The following is an 8,239-nucleotide window of genomic DNA, read 5'->3' as shown; positions in this document are numbered from 1 at the left end:
CCAGGCCCCCGACTCACCGCGCGACCGGCGTCGCAGGCGCTCGGCGCGGGAGGCTGTGCGCGCGCGGGGGCGCGTCGTCCGCGTTCCCGGCGGGGCGCGCGCGGGCGGCGACGGGAAGCGTGAGGCGTCAGTCCGCCGCCATTTCCGGGTTCGCGCGCCCGGCCGTCGCCGGCGGCCCTGCGTCTGCGTCGGGGGCGCGCTCGCGGCTCCGCTGGGCTGGGGGCCCGGCCCGGCGCTCGCGGCCTCACGGCTGGGTCTCCTGCGCGGCCTCTGGGACTCGGACCGCGACCGGCTCGCTGCGGGACAAGCAGAGAGGAAGGGGGGCACAGTGGGTGTTTCCAAGATTCTCCGGGGGATCCGGCCGCCTATGCCCGCCGTCGGGCTGGGGGGCGGGGGAATGGGGAAGAGAGCGGGGAGACCGTCTGCTGCCTCGGCCCGCGTGTCCCCGGCCTGCAGGGCGGGTGTGGACGCCGCACGGCCCCGCCTTGACCCGGCGGAGGCCGAGAGGGTCCCACGCGGCCAGGGGGCCCGTCACTGACCTTCCCTGGTCGCCCGGGTCAACGGGGTCAGTGCCAGGTGCTTCTCTAGGTCAGCTTCCCTGTCTGCCTTGGGGCAGAGTCCAGACACCCCAAAGGGTGCAATGAAGGAGAACCTGGCCTAGGGGCACCCCGTTGTTTTGTTTGGTTTTTTGCCACACCTTCGGGTGTCAATAAAATGACGGGCAAATGGCTTCAGTATGAGCTGGACTGAGTCCAGCCCGGAGCCCCCGAGTGGTTAGTCGAACTTGGCCTTCAGCCACTGGGGCTTATCCACCAATTTTGTGTGTGGCTGTTTCCTAAGTTACGTACTTCCCTGGGGGAAATGTCAGCAGTATAGAGCAGAACTCAGAGCACGGTAGATGTTCAGAAACAACCAACTTTTCAGTCCAGTGCCCACGCTGACTGCCAGTTTGACCTGTTGGCTGTAACAAACAAACAAACGTTAGCGAGAAATACAAATAAAATTACCTAAGCTGTCTTGATCAGTTGGTATGGTTTGTTTCTTTTCTGATAGGGGTCACAAAGTTCTCATCTTCCTCCTTGTCTCTACTTGATTTTTATCCACCTTTCCTTTGAAAGACATGTTTTGGTGTCCCTGCTCTGTGCTTTCTCCTCAGTAGCTATGGGTTTTATTATTTTTTATTTAAATCGAGGAATTCATTACACACTCAATACCATCAAACTCACATTCTGATTCCCTATTACTTTCCTCTCCTATTCATTTTCCAAGTTTGCTTCACTCTTTAGGATCCAACTTCAATAGCTGTACTTAACCCTTAACATACACTGCCTGGGATTTGCACTTATCTTTCTGTGCATTGTGGGTTGTTTTTTTTTTAATTTATTTATTTATTTTATTGGCTGTGTTGGGTCTTTTTTGCTGTGCGTGGGCTTTCTTTTTAGTTGTGGTGAGTGGGGGCTACTCTGTTTTGGTGCACGGGCTCCTCATTGCCATGGCTTCTGTTGTGGAGCATGGCCTCTAGGCGCATGGGCTTCAGTAGTTGCAGCACATGGGTTCAACAGTTGTGGCTCAAAAGCTCAGGCTCAATAGTTGTGGCGCCCGGGCTTAGTTGTTCTGCAGCATGTGGGATCTTCCTGGAGCAGGGATCGAACCCGTGTCCCCTGCATTGGCAGGCGGATTCTCAACCACTGCGCTACCTAGGAAGCCCCTGTGCATTGTGTTTTATCCATCTAACTGGAATTTAAATTGAGAAGAGGAAATTGTCTTGTACATTCCCCAATGCTTAGTGGAATGCTTCCCATGAAGTAGACACTCTGTAAATATTAGGCTGAAATGATAAGTTATTGAGAAAGTGAGGAGCAACTGCATGTCTTCATAGCTTGGCCTGGGATGATTACCTCTCCTCTACAAAGTAAGCTGAAATAAATACACATCAGTGCTCCACTTCTTTGGTAAGTAGAATTTAGGTATAAATGGGATGGTGCAAAAGGGCCAGAAATCCTATATTGGTGCAGTAATTCTGCATTAAAAGATCACAAACTAGGAGAATTGATCTTAGAAAAACCCCTTCATAGGTCTGGGTTTGTTCAATGAGCTCAGAATTTTTTTTCTATCTTTTAAAATCAACAAGTATGTGCACAGTGCGCACCATGACAAGGCAAAGAGACACATATACAAGGGACTTTGTAGTGTCTGCCTTACAGAGCCCATCTAGATGCAGAGAGGAGACAGAACTATACGGAAGTTCCAGGTCTCTTCCTTGGATTGTCACAATAGCCTCTTCATTCATCTCCATGCTTCCCTTCCCCCCTGCAGTCTATTCTCAACACAACAGTCAGATCATAACAAAACACAATGCAAACAAGGTTACTCCTCTGCTCAAACCTTCCGCTAGCCTTTGCTCATTCTTTGAGTAAAGAGCCAAGCCTTTACACGTCATGACCCGCCACATGCTCTGACTTCATTCCCTACTAGGTTCCCCCTCCCTTATTCTGGACCAACCTCGCTGGCCTTTGTGGTGTTCTTAAGGCAGGCTCTTCACACTCCCAGTCAGAACCTCCACATGTGATGTTTCCTTTACCTCCTTAAAGTTGAGTAATGACATCTCCTAATGTCAGTCCTCACTGAGGCCCTTCCAGACTACCGTATTTAAAATTGCAAACACCCTCCCGAAACACACACACACAATCCGTAATACTCTTTTTTTTTTAAATAATGTTAAAATCACAGGTCTACTGACCTTTTTAAAAAAAATTTTTTTAAAGAAAATTAATGAGATATAATTGATAAGCAATCAACTGCATGTATTTAAAGTGTACAATTTGATATTTTTTCCTTATTACTAATGTATATATGGCAATCCCAATCTCCCAATTCATCACCCTCCCCACCCCTGCTTTCCCCACTTGGTGTCCATATGTTTGTTCTCTACATCTGTCTCTATTTCTGCCTTGCAAACCAGTTGATTTGTACCATTTTTCTAGATTCCACGTATATGTATTACTATACGATAATTGTTTTTCTCTTTCTGACATACTTCACTCTGTATGACAGTCTCTAGGTCCATCCATGTCTCTATAAATGTCCCAATTTCATTCCTTTTTACGGCTAATATTCCATTGTATATATATATATACCACATCTTCTTTATCCATCTGTTGATGGACATTTAGGTTGCTTCCATGTCCTGGCTATTGTAAACAGAGCTGCAGTGAACATTGGAGTGCATATGTCTTTTTGAATTATGGTGTTCTCTGGGTAGATGCCCAGCAGTGGGATTGCTGGGTCATATGGTAGTTCTCTTTTTAGTTTTGCAAGGAACCTCCATGCTGTTCTCCATAGTGGCTGTATCAATTTACATTCCCACCAACAGTGCAAGAGCGTTCCCTTTTCTCCACACGCTCTTCAGCATTTACTGTTGGTCGATTTTCTGAAGATGCCCATTCTAACTGGTGTAAGGTGATACCTCATTGTAGTTTTCATTTGCATTTCTCTAATAATTAGTGATGTTGAGCAGCTTTTCATGTGCCTCTTGGCCATGTGTATGTCTTCTTTGGAAAATTTCTATTTAAGTCTTCTGCCCATTTTTTGATTGGGTTGTTTGCTTTTTCATATTGAACTGCATGAACTGTTTATATATCTTGAAGACTAATCCTTTGCCTGTTGATTCATTTGCAAATATTTTCTCCCATTCTGAGGGTTGTCTTTTCATCTTGCTTATAGTTTCCTTTGCTGTGAAAAAGCTTTTATGTTTCATTAGCTCCCACTTTATTTATTTATTTATTTAAATATTACCATAGATGGTTTTATTTATTTTATTGGCTGTGTTGGGTCTTTTTTGCTGTGTGCGGGCTTTCTTTTTAGTTGCGGTGAGTGGGGGCTACCCTTCGTTGTGGTGCAAGGGCTTCTCATTGCCGTGGCTTCTCTTGTTGCAGAGCATGGGCTCTAGGTGTGAAGGCTTCAGTAGCTGCAGCACATGGGCTCAACAGTTGTGGCTCACGGGCTCTAAAGCGCAGGCTCAATAGTTGTGGCACCCAGGTTTAGTTGCTCTGCGGCATGTGGGATCTTCCTGGAGCAGGGATCGAACCTGTGTCCCCTGCATTGGCAGGCGGATTCTCAACCACTGTGCTTGATTACTGTAGCTTTGTAGTATAGTCTGAAGTCAGGGAGTCTGATTCCTCCAGCTCCGTTTTTTCCCTCAAGATTGCTTTGGATATTCTGGGTCTTTGGTGTCTCCATTAGGATTTTTTTGTTCTAGTTCTGTAAAAAATCCCATTGGTAATTTGATTGGGATTGCATTGAATCTGTAGCTTGCTTTGGGTAGTATAGTCATTTTCACAGTGTTGATTATTCCAAGAACATGGTATATCCCTCCATCTGTTTGTGTCGTCTTTGATTTCTTTCATTAGTGTCTTATAGTTTTCTGAGTACAGGTCTTTTACTTCCTTGGTTAGGTCTATTCCTAGGTATTTTATTCTTTTTGTTGCAATGGTGAATGGGATTGTTTCCTTGATTTCTCTTTCTGATCTTTCATTGTTAGTGTATAGAAATGCAAGAGATTTCTATGTGTTAATTTTGTATCCTGCAACTTTACCAAATTCATTGATTAGCTCAAGTAGTTTTCTGGTGGCACCTTTAGGATTTTCTATGTATAGTATCATGTCATCTGCAAACAGTGGCAGTTTTACTTCTTTTCCATTTGGATTCCTTTTATTTCTTTTTATTCTCTGATTGCTGTGGCAAGGACTTCCAACACTATGATGAATAGTAGTAGTGAGAGCGGACATCCTTGTCTTGTTCATGATCTTAGAGGGAATGCTTTCAGTTTTTCACCATTGAGAATGATGTTTGCTGTGGGTTTGTCATATATGGCCTTTATTATGTTGAGGTAGGTTCCCTCTATGCCCACCTTCTGGAGAGTTTTTATCATAAATGGGTGTTGAATTTTGTCAAAAGCTTTTTCTGCATCTATTGAAATTATCCTGTGGTTTTTATCCTCAAGTTGTTAATATGGTGTATGACACTGATTGATTTGTGTATATTGAAGAAGCTTTGCATTCCAAGGATAAACCCCACTTCATCATGGTGTATGATCCTTTTCATGTGTTGTTGGATTCTGTTGGCTAGTATTTTGTTGAGGATTTTTGCATCTAAATTCATCAGTGATACTGGTCTGTAATTTTCTTTTTTTGTAGTATCTTTGTCTGGTTTGGTATCAGGGTGATGGTGGCCTCATAGAATGAGTTTGGGAGTGTTCCTTCCTCTGCAAGTTTTTGGAAGAGTTTGAGGATGGGTGTTAGCTCTTTTCTAAATGTTTGATAGAATTCACCTGTGAATCCATCTGGTCCTGGACTCTTGTTTGTTGGAAGATTTTTAATCACAGTTTCAATTTCATTACTCGTGATTGGTCTGTTCATATCTATTTCTTCCTGATTCAGTCTTGCAAGGGTATACCTTTCTAAGAATTTGTCCATTTCTTCCAGGTTGTCCATTTTATTGGCATATAGTTGCTTGTAGTAGGCTCTTATGATGCTTTTTATTTCTGTGGTGTCCATTGTAACTTCTCCTGTATCATTTTTAATTTTATTGATTTGAGTCCTCTCCCTCTTTTTCTTGATGAATCTTGCTAAAGGTTTATCAATTTTATCTTCTCAAAGAACCAAGTTTTAGTTTTATTGATTTTTGGTATTTTTTCTCTGTTTCTATTTCATTTATTTCTGGTCTGATCTTTATGATTTCTGTCCTTCTACTAACTTCGGATTTTGTTTGTTCTTCTTCCTCTAGTTTCTTTAGGTGGATGTTAGGTTGTTTATTTGGGGTTTTTCTTGTTTCTTGACGTAGGACTCTATTGCTATAAACTTCCCTCTTAGAACTGCTTTTGCTGCATCCCATAGGTTTTGGATCATTGTGTTTCCATTGTTATTTGTCTCTATGTATTTTTTTATTTCCTCTTTGATTTCTTCAGTGACCTGTTGGTTATTTAGTAGTGTATTGTTTAGCCTCCATGTGTTTATGTTTTTTACAGTTTTTTTTTTTCCTGTAATTGAATTCTAATCTCATAGCGTTGTGGTCAGAAAAGATGCTTGATACGATTTCAATTTTCTTAAATTTACCAAGGCTTGATTTGTGACACACAATGTGATCTATCGTGGAGAGTGTTTCACTTGCACTTCAGAAGAAAGTATAATCTGCTGGTTTTGGATGGAATGTCCTATAAATATCAATTAAATCTAGCTGGTCTATTATGTCATTTAAAGCTTGTGTTTCCTTGTTAATTTTCTGCCTGGATGATCTGTCCACTGGTGTAAGTGGGGTGTTAAAGTCCCCCACTGTTATTGTATTACTGTTGATTTCCTCTTTTATAGTTGTTAGCATTTGCCTAATGTATTGAGGTGCTCCTAAATTGGGTCCATATATATTTATAATTGTTATACCCTTCTCTTGGATTGATCTCTTGATCATTATGTAGTCTCCTATCTTGTCTCTTGCAACATTTTTTATTTTAACATCTATTTTATATGTATAAATACAGCTGATTCACTTTGTTGTACAGCAAGAACTGGCACAGCTGTGTAAAGCAATTACATTCCAATAAAGAGCTTAAAAAAGTAAATAAAGTCTATTTTATCTGAGTATCACTACTCCAGCTTTCTTTTGATTTCCATTTGCATGGAATATCTTTCTCCATCCCCTCACTTTCCATCTGTGTGTGTCCCTAGGTCTGAAGTGGGTCTCTTGTAGACAGCATATATATGGGTCTTGTTTTTGTATCCATTCAGCCAGTCTGTGTCTTTTGGTTGGTGCATTTAGTCCATTTACATTCAAGGTAATTATCGATATGTATGTTCCTATTACCATTTTCTTAATTGTTTTGTTTTTGTTTTTGTAGGTCCTGTTCTTCTAATTCCCACTTAGAGAAGCTCCTTTAGCATTTGTTGTAGAGCTGGTTTCATGGTGAATTCTCTTAGCTGTTGCTTGTCTGTAAAGCTTTTGATTTCTCCGTCAAATGTGAATGAGATCCTTGCTGGGTAGAGTATTCTTGGTTGTAGGTTCTTCCCTTCATCACTTTAAATATATCATGCCACTCTCTTCTGGCTTGCAGAGTTTCTGCTGAGAAATCAGCTGTTAACCCTTATGGGAGTTCCTCGTATGTTAGTCATTTTTCCCTTGTTACGTTTAATAATTTGTCTTTAATTTTTGTCAATTTGACTTGGGTTTTGGCATGTTTCTCCTTGGGTTTATCCTGCCTGGGACTCTCTGCACTTCCTGGACTTGGGTGGCTATTTCCTTTCCCACGTTAGGGAAGTTTTCAACTATAATCTCTTCCAGTATTTTCTCGGGTCCTTTCTCTCTCTCTTCTCCTTCTGGGACCCCATAATGGGAATGTTGGTGCTTTTAATGTTGTCCCAGAGGTCTCTTAGGCTGTCTTCATTTCTCTTCATTCTTTATTCTTTTCCGTGTCAGTGATTTTCCCCATTCTGTCTTCCAGGTCACTTATCCATTTTTCTGCCTCAGTTATTCTGCTATTGGTTCTTTTTAGGGTATTTTTCATTTCAGTTATAATATTGCTTATCTCTGTTTGTTTGTTCTTTAATTCTTCTAGGTCTTTGTTAAACTTTTCTTGTATCTTTTCGATATTTGCATTGAGTCTTTCTTCAAAGTCCTGAAAAAAGGACTTCACTATCATTATTCTGAATCCTTTTCCTGGAAGGTTGCCTATCTCCACTTCATTTAGTTGTTTTTCTGTGGTTTTATCTTGTTCCTCCATCTGGTATAAAGCCCTCTACCTTTTCATTTTCTCTTTCTTTCTGTGGCTGTGGTTTTCAGTTCCACAGAACAAAATACTGCTGATACTGCTTGATACTGCTGTCTGCCTCTTGTGGAGGAAGCTATCTAAGAGGCTTGTGTGTGCTTCCTGATGGGAGGGACTGGTGGTGAGTAGAACTGGGTGTTGCTTTAGTGAGCAGAGCTCAGTAAAACTTTAATCTGCTTGTCTGCCAATGGGTGGGGCTTCCTTCCTTCCCACCCTGTTGGTTGTTTGGCCTGAGTTGACCCAGCACTGGAGCTTACAGCTCTTTGGCAGGGCTAATGGTGGACTCTGGGAGGGCTCACACCAATGAGCACTTCCCAAAGCCTCTTCTGCCAGTGTCCTTGCCCCTGCAGTGAGCCACAGCCACCCCCCACCTCTGCAGGTGACCCTCCAACACCAGCAGGTAGGTCTGGTTCAGTCTCCTATGGG

The 8,239-nt window shown here is 42.5% G+C and overlaps 1 protein-coding gene across 2 annotated transcripts in view; it reads right to left on the bottom strand.

Moving 5' to 3' along the window:
• Positions 1-94, bottom strand: part of LOC130853138 (galectin-8) — a 71,877-nt gene extending 71,783 nt beyond the window's left edge. Inside the window, exon 1 of one of the 2 annotated variants that reach the window (XM_057734397.1) lies at positions 18-94. The gene's annotated coding sequence lies outside the window, so the exon portion shown is untranslated. The remainder of the gene's footprint in view (positions 1-17) is intronic. The other variant, XM_057734402.1, reaches the window with a different exon arrangement.
• Positions 95-8,239: the final 8,145 nt, after the last annotated feature.

This window comes from Hippopotamus amphibius, chromosome 5, assembly GCF_030028045.1.
Source record: "Hippopotamus amphibius kiboko isolate mHipAmp2 chromosome 5, mHipAmp2.hap2, whole genome shotgun sequence".
Taxonomy (NCBI): domain Eukaryota; kingdom Metazoa; phylum Chordata; class Mammalia; order Artiodactyla; family Hippopotamidae; genus Hippopotamus; species Hippopotamus amphibius.
This window is presented reverse-complemented; position numbering and strand designations above follow the sequence as displayed.